The sequence below is a fragment of the Galeopterus variegatus genome, unplaced genomic scaffold (assembly GCF_000696425.1).
Source record: "Galeopterus variegatus unplaced genomic scaffold, G_variegatus-3.0.2 Scaffold10610, whole genome shotgun sequence".
NCBI classification, from domain to species: Eukaryota; Metazoa; Chordata; class Mammalia; order Dermoptera; family Cynocephalidae; genus Galeopterus; species Galeopterus variegatus.
In genome coordinates this window covers 32,606-43,544 of record NW_007736721.1, presented here as the reverse complement: position 1 = coordinate 43,544, position 10,939 = coordinate 32,606, and the positions used below count along the sequence as shown (strand labels likewise).

General features: G+C 41.1%; 2 pseudogenes; one reads left to right on the top strand and one right to left on the bottom strand.

Annotated features, from left to right (window-relative positions):
- Positions 1–3,995: 3,995 nt before the first annotated feature.
- On the top strand, positions 3,996–4,677 carry LOC103610114 (annotated as a pseudogene).
- A 1,381-nt stretch (positions 4,678–6,058) lies between these two features.
- LOC103610112 lies at positions 6,059–7,174 on the bottom strand (annotated as a pseudogene).
- Between the last annotated feature and the right edge of the window lie 3,765 nt (positions 7,175–10,939).

Here is a 10,939-nt window from a genome sequence, read left to right as displayed (position 1 = left end):
AAAAAAAAAAAAAAAACAAACCAAAAGTAGGACTGGCCCGGTGGCGCACTGGAGAGTGCACCACTTGGGAGCGCGGCGGCACTCCCGCCGAGGGTTCGGATCCCATGTGGAGACCGGTTCCCGCTCACTGACTGAGCGCGGTGCGGGTGCAACACTGAGGGTTGCGATCCCGTTGCTGGTCCCCGGTACGGGCACAACACCGAGGGTTGCGATCCCGTTACCGGTCAGTAAGAGACAAAAAGGAAAAAAAAAAAAAAACCAAAAGTAAAAACAGCTCGGGCCACACTCTGAATTGGCTAGTGTCATCCTGGCTGCTGGCAATAAAAATTTTTTTTTTTCATATCAGTCTCCGAGGGTGATTTCTCCCAATGCCCATAACATAGCTATCTAATAATATGAAAAGATATTCCAAGATACACTTGAAAGAAAGTGAGCCGAGATGCCAGGTACCATTCAAGCTTTATTAAAGAAAGAAATCTGCTGAGCTATGCTCAGAGTAGCACAGGGCCCAGGGCTGCTCTGAAAATGGTGGACGGCACCAGGTGTGGGGGTGGTAGAGCTTATATAGTGTGCCAAGGGCTGGCTGGTAGCATCAAGGAGGGTCATTATGCTAATGTGGGTTGGAGTAGAGAACTGCATCCTTGCAGAAGCAAAAGGGGTTTCTGTTTAAGTCAGGAAGCTTCTCGTAAAGGGAAGGGGGGAGGAGGGGAGGAGGTGGGTGGCACCGTTTTGTACTAGGGCTTGTCTAAAGGGGCACTGGTTTTGTTGCAGATCTATTAATACTATTAGATGAAATCAAGGTACAGAACAGTCTCTATAGTATACTACCTGTTGTGTTTTTTAAAAGGGGGGAAGAAGGGATAAAAATATATATTCATATATTTTTTTTTAGGCTTATATATACCTTTATGCAGGTATATATATTTCTTATACCTGCATAAAGAAACTCTAGTAAAAGAGAAATTAGTATTGATGAGTTATTCATACAGAAAAAGATGAAATTAAGTCCCTACCTCGCACAAATAAATTATAAATGACCTAAATATCTAAATGTGACAAGTAAAGCTTTAAAACTTTCAGAAGAAAATATAAGGGAACAAATATCTGTATGATCTATGGATATACATACACATTTTAGAATAATAAAAATCATGAAAGGAAAGAATGCATTTACAACTTGAGAGAGAGGGGATTGAGACTATAAAGGAGGTATCAACTATACCCATAGTACACTTTTTTGAAACTCTGGACTATTATGAAAAATCATTAACATTTGTTAAACCTAGGTGGTAAGTATGCAATATATTATTCTCTGTACCTTTTTCCCAGTAAGTTTGAAAATTTTAAAGAAAATGATAGCTTTACTACTCCTTAATATTCAGATATCCAGTGGACTTAGAAATAATTTCTATCTGTATCTCAGTGTTTATACACTGGTTTTCCACAAATGTAGGCAGGTATCTAAATTGGTGCACCATCTGCAGGAATAGGGTGGTTATAGTCTAAAAGTCTTCTGTCTTGCTAGGTTGCCTCTTTCGTGGTCCTTTAAAGAGAAAAAGATGTTCTTGGCTTTTTTTTTTTTTTGCTCCCATTGGCATCTCCAGGTTGCCAGTTCCTCCAATACCCACGATATAAGGCAAAAAGCCCAGGGAACTCCCTGCTGTGACATTGCTTGGGGCATGAGGTCCCTAGCCGGTCTGCCATCTTCTATTTTTCAAAGTGTTCTTATGTTTGTTTTATATATAATGTCCAGGGTTTTTAGTAATACTTAGCAGGAGAAATAGGTAATACTCCATCTTGTAAGAAAGCTCCATTGAGTTGACTATGAGTTTTCATCAAATCTTATTTTATCAAATGTTTGAGTTTTATCAAATGCTTTTTCTGCATCTGTTGAGATGATCCTAGGATGCTTTCTCTTTAGTCTGTAATTGTACCTAAATATATTAACAGATTTTCAGACAATAAACCAATATTTTATTCTTAAAATTAAATACAAAAACTTTCTATAAGCTTTTTGCTTCTTTTTCAAATGTGCCCGGTTTTTAATAATATCTCGTTTTCTCATGTTTTCAACTCCTTTTTTAATGTCTATAATCATTTCATACTCAGTTTATATGCAGTCAGTCTACTATCACCAGTTCATGAGGGTCTGATTATGCTATATGTTATGTATCATGACACTCTGATTATTTCTTTGTGGGTTTTATAATTTTGCATTATGAACTCATGTAAAGCAGAGCTCTATCTATAGAACTCTGTGTGACTGATTTGAGAGTGTGTCCCAAAGCTGTTTTTCAGCTTAGCTTTGGACATTTTTTGGTTAGCTTATTGGCTTAGAGATTGCTGGACTGTGTAAGTTATGCAAATCTGAACTTCAAACTTTCATAACCACAAGGCTATGGCTATGAATTCACAAGTCAAATTTTTTTTCCCCATCCACTCATAGCCCAGGCTAAAATGAATAAACTTCCTTTTCATTTCCCTATGAATATTTTCTAGTCCAGGCTTTCACTGAGCATACAACCCTTTGGGGGTCCTAGCTTTATGGAAATGAGGACATTATTTCCAACTCCCTGATACACCACATTGTCTCTTGTCCCCAGGTAGCCATTAGAACTGATGCCTCTATGGTAAGAATGCCTTCCTTACCTTATACATTAGCCCAGGCTACCATAAGAAGACACCACAAACTGAGTGGCTTAAACAACAGGAATTTATTTCTCACAGTTCTGGAGGCTGGAAAGTCCAAGATCAAGGTGCCAGCCAATTTGGTTCCCCAGTGAGGGGATCTCTCCCTGGCTCACAGATGGCCCCCTTCTCACTGTGTCCTCACATAGTAGGAGTGGGGAGGAGTGCAAGCTTTCTGGTATCTCTTCTTATAAGGGCACTAACTTCATCATGAAGACCCCACCCTCATAAACCTAATTACCTACCAAAGGCCCCACTTCCAAATACCATCACATTGGAGTCAGGGCTTCAACATATGGACTGGGGGAGGGAGGTTGTCACAATTCAGTCTATAGTAACTTATCACTGTTATGAAGAGAAGTGAGTCCACATACAGCACTTACAACACTGCCCTAGAACACAGTAAACACTCAAATGTTAGCTAGTATGTTTTATCCATTTAATTTAATCTTTACAGCCACCAGAAAAGGTGAGTACTATTATTTCCATTTTGCAGTAAGGAAGCTGGAACTCAAAGAGGAATTACTCAAGGTCCTAGAGCTCAAAGGTTCTGAAGCAGGACTCAAATTCCAGGCATGTATAATTGTATAAATTAGCTGGGCTATTAGGGGGGTGGGAAACTATTTCACTAGGAATAACCAACCATTAACAACCACTCCTCTACCGTCTCCAGGTTTCTAAAACATTCACTCTAATTTACTACTCTGGTTTTTTAATTCTTTTCCATTTTAGCCTTTGGGGGACTCCCCTTGCTTTCTTGGTAGCTAACTATACTCTTAATGGGATATTTCTCATATTTGGTCAGCATTTCTAAGCTTTTATAGCACAAGGGTTTTCATATCATTTAATTTACAATATTCTAGCTTTCATCACACAAGGCTTTCATATTTCATTTATCCTTAAATATTTTATACTTCTGTGGTATTGTGAATGGGATATTTTTCCTCTTACATTTTCTAATGACTTATTTCCAGTGCATAGGAAAGTTATTTGTTGTAGTTATTTATTGCTCTGGTCACCTTAGGGTCAAATTCTATGCAAAAGTGAAGTAGTTTGCAAACTAGGCTCAGGTTCCTTAGCTTCTTAGTAAATGTCAGCTCTCTAATATTTATGCCTGTTATCCAAAGTGTATGAATCAGTTTGCAATTCAGAATAGCTGTACTCCAGGCTCTTGATTTTTATGATAGAAGGTAGATTATTAATAATTTAATAAACTTTTTAAATTTAAAAAGGGGTAAGTAGGGGTGGCAGGAGTGGCCTCTTTGCCTCATTGTCCCCTCCCAGACATTGTGCAGGCCACAGGCACCATGAAGATCTGGACTTCACAGCATGTCTTTGACTACCCACAGAAAAGTGTTACAATAGCTGCAATGCAGAAATACCCAAACCCTATGAACCTGAGTGTGGTTGGAGTTGATGTGTTGGACAGACACAGATCCCTCTGGAAAGCTGCACGGTCATAGACTTTTCAGCAGAATGGGGATTGCTTTCCATTGGTGAAGTCTCTTACTGGTGCAGCAAGATCCAAAATATATGTGAATAACATGCTGTAGTTGATCCTATGGTGAAAACAACGGAATGTAAATCTAATAATATTTCATTTACAAATATCGTTTCAGGCTGGCCAGTTTGCCAGTTAGTTAGAGCACAGTGTTATAACACCAAGGTCAAAGCCTTCAGATCCCCATACCAGCCAGCCACCAAAAAACAAACAAATATGGTTTCAATAGATGAGAGACATATACCAACCACATCCTCAGGAGCCAGAAAAAACTATTTGACTCAAGAAACTATAATCACTGTGAAAGGACTCAGCCTCAGTATTACCTTGAAGGACTGATGGCAACTACAATATCTTCAAATGCTAATAAAAACTAAGTAATAGAATGGATAATAAATAAATTAAATGCTGAAAGTGAAGAATTGATGGCTTCAGCAAGAGGAAGCCTAAAGACACAGATGGCAGCTGCAGCATTAGTGGAGAAATGAAAATGAAAGTTGGTAGACAACATCTGGTCCCCAGGTCTCTCCAAGTTGGCAATATATTTGTTATTTTAAAAATACAACTATATTTTAGGTAGAATTTTTTTTTAATAACCTGAAGTATGGCAATGTGACTTTAGATGAAAATAAAGAGATTCAGGGCTTCTAAATAAAAGGGATCATCTGAAATTAGTATTGTTTAAAATGACTAATTTTCAGGGTTCCAGTATTTATGTTAAAGTTTAACAATTTTTTTTTTTTTTTTTAAAGATGACCAGTAAGGGGATCTTAACCCTTGGCTTGGTGTTGTCAGCACCACGCTCACCCAGTGAGCTAACCGGCCATCCCTATATGGGATCCGAACCCGTGGCCTTGGTGTTATTAGCACCGCACTCTACCGAGTGAGCCACGGGCCGGCCCAAAGTTTAACAATTTTTTTAAAAGTAGTTGGAAATTGGTATTGACCTTGAATCTCTTTAAGGTAGATTTTTATGTATGTTTTTTGGGTGGCTGGCTGTAAGGTAGATTTTTAAAGCTTTTCATGCATTGGAACTCTACCTGGCTTTAGACCAATCACAGAAGAAAGCAGAACCATCTCTTACATACACACAATTGCCCTGCTGCTGTAAACTTCAAGTTTGTGTGAGAGAACTCATTTTAAAATGATAAATTATATAGGTTTTTTTTCATTTGGGGGTGTTTTTTATTTGTTTGTTTTTTGTTTTTCAGCAACACTGGGTTTATTATCACTCAGTTGACAGGGCCACAGGTCCCGAGTTATGCACCCACACAGCATGGTACCCACCTCTAGCTGGACTCGGCTGCTACCTTCTCTAACGGGGAGATGTCATTGGTCTTTTTATAAAGAACTATTCCATCCACACCTATGGCCTGAGTTCAAAGTCTAGCACAGGCGCTGTTGGTGATTGTCATTCTCCAAGCACTTGGCAGAGGTCTTCTGAGACCTGTGGGGACTGCTCCCTGAACAACAACCAGCCCCCAGACATCCAGGGATGCCGACTCCCCATCAAACTCCTGTTTTGGAACACTGGGAGTGGGCCAGAACTCGGGGTCAAGGAGCCCTTCAGCCTAGGAACATGCTGGCAGCTCCACGCCCAACTGGGTCAGTCACCCAGCTCTTATATCCTGATCCCAACTCTCCTCTCCGCCAGGTGCTGGGTGCAGGCTGGGAAAAGGTAAGGTGCTTGGTGGCAGATCCACTCCTGACAACCTGGGTGGCTACAGTCAGTTGCATCACACTATCCAGCTGGGTCTGGAGCCATGCAGCCACCTACAAGTCCCAACAAGCAGGGCCAGCCGTCACACTGCATTCTTAGTACCAGCAAGTCGGCCCCTTCTCCAAGCAACAGCTTGGATACTGCTGACGTCAAGCAGCTGGTTTTGGCAGGCCATTGGGCCCCAGCAGGTGAATGGTCCCAGTCGTCCAGGATTTGAGGCCTTGGCCCCACCTGGGTGGCAATGATGTATCTGACACCGCCGAGGGTCAACTCCATGGCCAGCTCAGCTTTAAGCTCATTTGACGGGGCAGGCCTCACCTGCAGCCCCTTCAGAGACTTGTCTCTGGGGCCGGCCCGTGGCTCACTCGGGAGAGTGCGGTGCTGATAACACCAAGGCCACGGGTTCGGATCCCATATAGGGATGGCCGGTTCGCTCACTGGCTGAGCGTGGTGCTGACAACACCAAGTCAAGGGTTAAGATCCCCTTACCGGTCATCTTTTAAAAAAAAGAGAGACTTGTCTCTGTTGGCCTGAGGGGGAAGCTGTGCCTCACACATCCACAAACTCAGCCACGGTGTAGTCCAGGGTGAAGGTCAAGGCACTGGGGCCTGCGTCAAATGTGTGTACCAGCTTGGTGTGCCTGTGCTGGGCGTGGAATTGGTGTACCAGCTGGATGATGTACCTGGAGGTGTCGTTGAGGTAAGATATGGGTGGGAAGGTGTCAAAGCAGGTGGCGTGGAACTGGCTGCTGTCCTTCATGGTCAGCTGGGCGGAGCCCTGGAAGTCCCACTCTGTGATGCAGTGTGTCATCTCTGTCATGCACACTGGCACCACGGACACAGCCGGGACCTGAGCAGGGGGCCGGTCTCCAAACCGATCTGCATGCCCACCGTACTGCTCGTCAGAGTCAGATCCGCGGCACTTACCACAAAGATGAGGACTCGGAGTTCAGGCCATTGCGACTTGGGGGCCACCTGAAGTGCAACACTGTCCTTCCGGTCAGCCTGCTCCCCCATCTGCCACCACTAGGAAGCCTCCGTACAGGCTCCAGCAGCCACTGAACCCCAGAGAGCCACTTGTAGAGGTGACATGCACCTTTTAGCTAAGGCTGAAAGGCAGAAGTCCAGGTCTTCTGCATTCCTCCGCTTCTCGGCCAGGAGCCGGATCTCCCTCAGGCAGGCTTGGAGGCACCACTGCCCCACCGCCTCCCAGCTATTCAGCCAGATCCTGTCCTCAGTTAAGTCCGTACTGATGGTGGCCGTCATGGTGTTTTTTAACTGGTCCTGATGCAAAGTGACACTCAGCAAGGGGTTGATGGAGAGGATAGCTCCTCATCTCACTTTCCCCAGTATTTGATGACTTTGAGGTTGACAGGCGCAGTGCAGGTAACCGCCACCAGCGGCTTCTTCAAGGCCATGGCCAAACCACTGACCTCCCCAACCCATCAGCCACCCAAATTGTAGTTTTAAAAGACATTAAATTGTATAAAATAACTTGCTCTGTTATAAACCACCATTAAAAACCACAGTGTTGGGGCCGGCCTGTGGCTCACTCAGGAGAGTGTGGTGCTGATAACACCAAGGCCATGGGTTCGGATCCCATATAGGGATGGCCAGTTAGCTCACTGTGTGAGCATGGTGCTGACAACACCAAGTCAAGGGTTAAGATCCCCTTACTGGTCATCTTTAAGAAAAAAAAAAAAAAAAGCCACAGTGTTTCTGTTTAGTACTTAAATGATATTTTCGGAGTGAAAATTATCACTAAAGTAATATATAACTCAAAAACGTTATTTTATTGTATTACAGAGTACTGTATTGGTTTACCAAAATTTTGTCATTAGTAAAGGTATTACCTTCCTTGGATTTGTACTTTATAATTTAGAATGCTGTACTGTGGGCTGGTTATGTTAACTGAAAAAAATAAAGTCATCACCTGAGTTTTGCAGCACTCTAAACTTAAAAAAAACTACTTCTTTTCATTTGCCATACAAAACTGTCAAAAACAATTTTAAAACTCTGTGGGGAGTTGTAAGATTTCTGCAATAATGGCCACTAAAAGGTGTCCATGAAAAATAAGTTTTACATGGGCCGGCCCTGTGGCTCACTCGGGAGAGTGCAGTGCTGATAACACCAAGGCCAACGGTTCGGATCCCACATAGGGATGGCCGGTTAGCTCACTGGGTGAGCGTGGTGCTGACAACACCAAGTCAAGGGTTAAGATCCCCTTACCGGTCATCTTTAAAAAAATAAAAATAAAAAAATAAGTTTTACAATAATTTCAAATGTCAGCCCCCCCATGAGGAGGAATAGGTCAATCTACATACCAGTGTCATACAATAAAATTTTCTGTGGTGATGGAAGTGTTCTATATCTGCACTGTCAAATATGTCAGCCACTAGCTTCATGTGGCTAATGAGCACTTGAAAAAATGGTTAGTATAACTGAGGAACTAAATTCTTAATTCCATTTAATTTCAACAAGTTTAAATTTAAATAGTCACATGTAGCTAGTAAAAACTTTATGGGACAGTACAGCTACACATAAATTGAGAACAGGCAAAGGTAAGCAGGTTTGCATGGACAGAAATCGATCCTTTAAAAAGGGAATAAGGCCAATTTAAAACATGTGATTAGGAATTATTTGTTCTTGAAATGGATAAGTTAACCTAAATACTTTATAAAGAAAATTGTTCTTATTGCTGTATGGTTAAGGCTAAGATAAGGCACCTAAGGAAAATATTAGTCAAAAGAAAAGAAAAGAAAATATTAATCCACTAGAAGGAAAAGATAACTATGAAAATAAAGTTTTCTTATTGTTATCTCAAATGTCATCTGAGTATAATTAAATGAGTAACAAAATTTGTAAGATAAAATGGGGGCCGGCCCGGTGGCGCACTGCTTATAGTGTGCTGCTTGCAACTCCTAAACCACAAGCAATAAGAGAAATTGTACTTCACCAAAACTAAAACTTTTGCACTTTATTTTTTTAATTTTTTTATTATTTTAAAAGATGACCGGTAAGGGGATCTTAACCCTTGATTTGATGTTGTCAGCACCACACTCAGCCAGCGAGCTAACCGGCCATCCCTATATGGGATCCGAACCGGGGCCTTGGTGTTATCAGCACTGCACTCTCCCGAGTGAGCCACAGGCCGGCCCATGCACTTTAAAAGACAAAGACAGGGCCGGCCTGTGGCTCACTCGGGAGTGCGGTGCTGATAACACCAAGGCCACGGGTTGGGATCCTTAAAAAAACAAAAAAGACAAAGACAGTGAAAAGATAACCAGAGCACTTTCCCCCAGCCTCCATACAAGCAAAGGCAGAAAAAAGAGAATAGACAAAAACTGCACCCAACCCTCAAAATATTATAACTTTGGCCCTTGAGTTTCTCTGACCTTGCTATAAAACAAATCTACAACTGGCATACTTGAGATTATAGGAAATAATCCTATTCACACTGACTCTGCAAGCAGTGACCTGGTTCCCCAGGCACATGGAATGATTAACCTGCCTTGTTCTAGCCTGTCCTATTCATGAAACAATTTCCAAAGCCTTGTGGCATTAGTTCCTTTGTTTATAACCCTCTTGCTTCAAATTCTAGCATTAAAGAAGTATATCACCTCTCAAATACAATAACCACCATTTCTTTTTTATTTAAAAGCTAACATTTTTAAAGATAGGAATCATATATAATCCCACTGCCCTATTTTCAGTCTAGCATTATATAAATATTATGTATATATTATATAAGCATAATTACAATTATTACATATTCTGTTTTATTATACTTTTACATTTGTCAAATATTTAGACATAAGGATGCACTAACTGACATCTGTCAGCCAACTGACAACAGTAGTTGACTCAGCTGTTCTGACTGGCTAGCAAGATGTTCACAAAGGAGGGGCGGGGAGGGGGAAGGCACAACTCTATCAAAGCTAAACACTCAGTATAAGAAGAAAACATTACAGAAAAAAAAAAGAAATCAATAACCCCTCAAGGGTATAGCAAATTTTTTTCCCTGTTTATTCATAGTCTGTATAACAATAATTTAATGGTTCCATAAAAATCCCATTGTGTTTTAAGTATTATATATAATGATTCTCCTTTATATCACACATTTAGGCCTTTTTTTTTTTCACATATATCTCAAGCTAATCATTTTTACGAGGGAAAATAAAATTTTGTCCTTAAGAAAAGATGATTTACTTTGTTAAAAACAAAGACAAAAGTTAAACAAACTTTATAGGGGGGCTTTGGTTTGAACTGAGCTCCTGCACTAGGCCAAATAGACCAAACCAAAATGAAGTTACTCGCACTGACATTCCTTGTCACCAAGCCAAAACTAAGTTGTCTATCTGAACTTCCAAGAAATCAGGAGAGAGATTATAGCCAAATCCCCAAACCTGCCAGTTTTAGCTGGTATGAAAAGGAAGTCCCCTCTGCTTTAACCTTTACATGCAAACTAACTGTGAAAAGACCAATCTGCTTTTTGATCTGTTTTAGCTTTCCTCAGCCCTTTTCTGTCTATAAAGCCAACCTCCTCTGTTCAACTCATCACAACACTCATTCTATAGAATGAGGTGTTGCCCAACTCTAGAATTGCAAATATAAGCCACTTAGGATCTTTAAACTAAGTTTGCTGTAATTTTGTCTTTTGATGCACTTTATAGAACTTGTTGGGACTAGATTGTTTGAGAAGACAAGGCTGACTCCCACTTGGCCCTGACCAAGTTCTTACTAAAATAAGCAAGGACACAGCACTATTGATTGAAATTAGGCAAGAGTACAAAATATCGAAAGTTTTTTGGAATTCCTGAGAGATACTGTACAGATGGATCTAGCTTTCCAAAACAGAATGCACAAGACTGACTTTATTTTTCAGAGGGCTAGCTAGTTAGCTCACTTGAGAGAGTGATGATGCTAGTAACACCAAGATCACAGGTTCGGATCTCTACATCAGTCAGCCACCAAAAAAATATGTGTATATTTTTTTCAGAAGCAGAATGGCCTTCTGAAAGTTATAAAAGA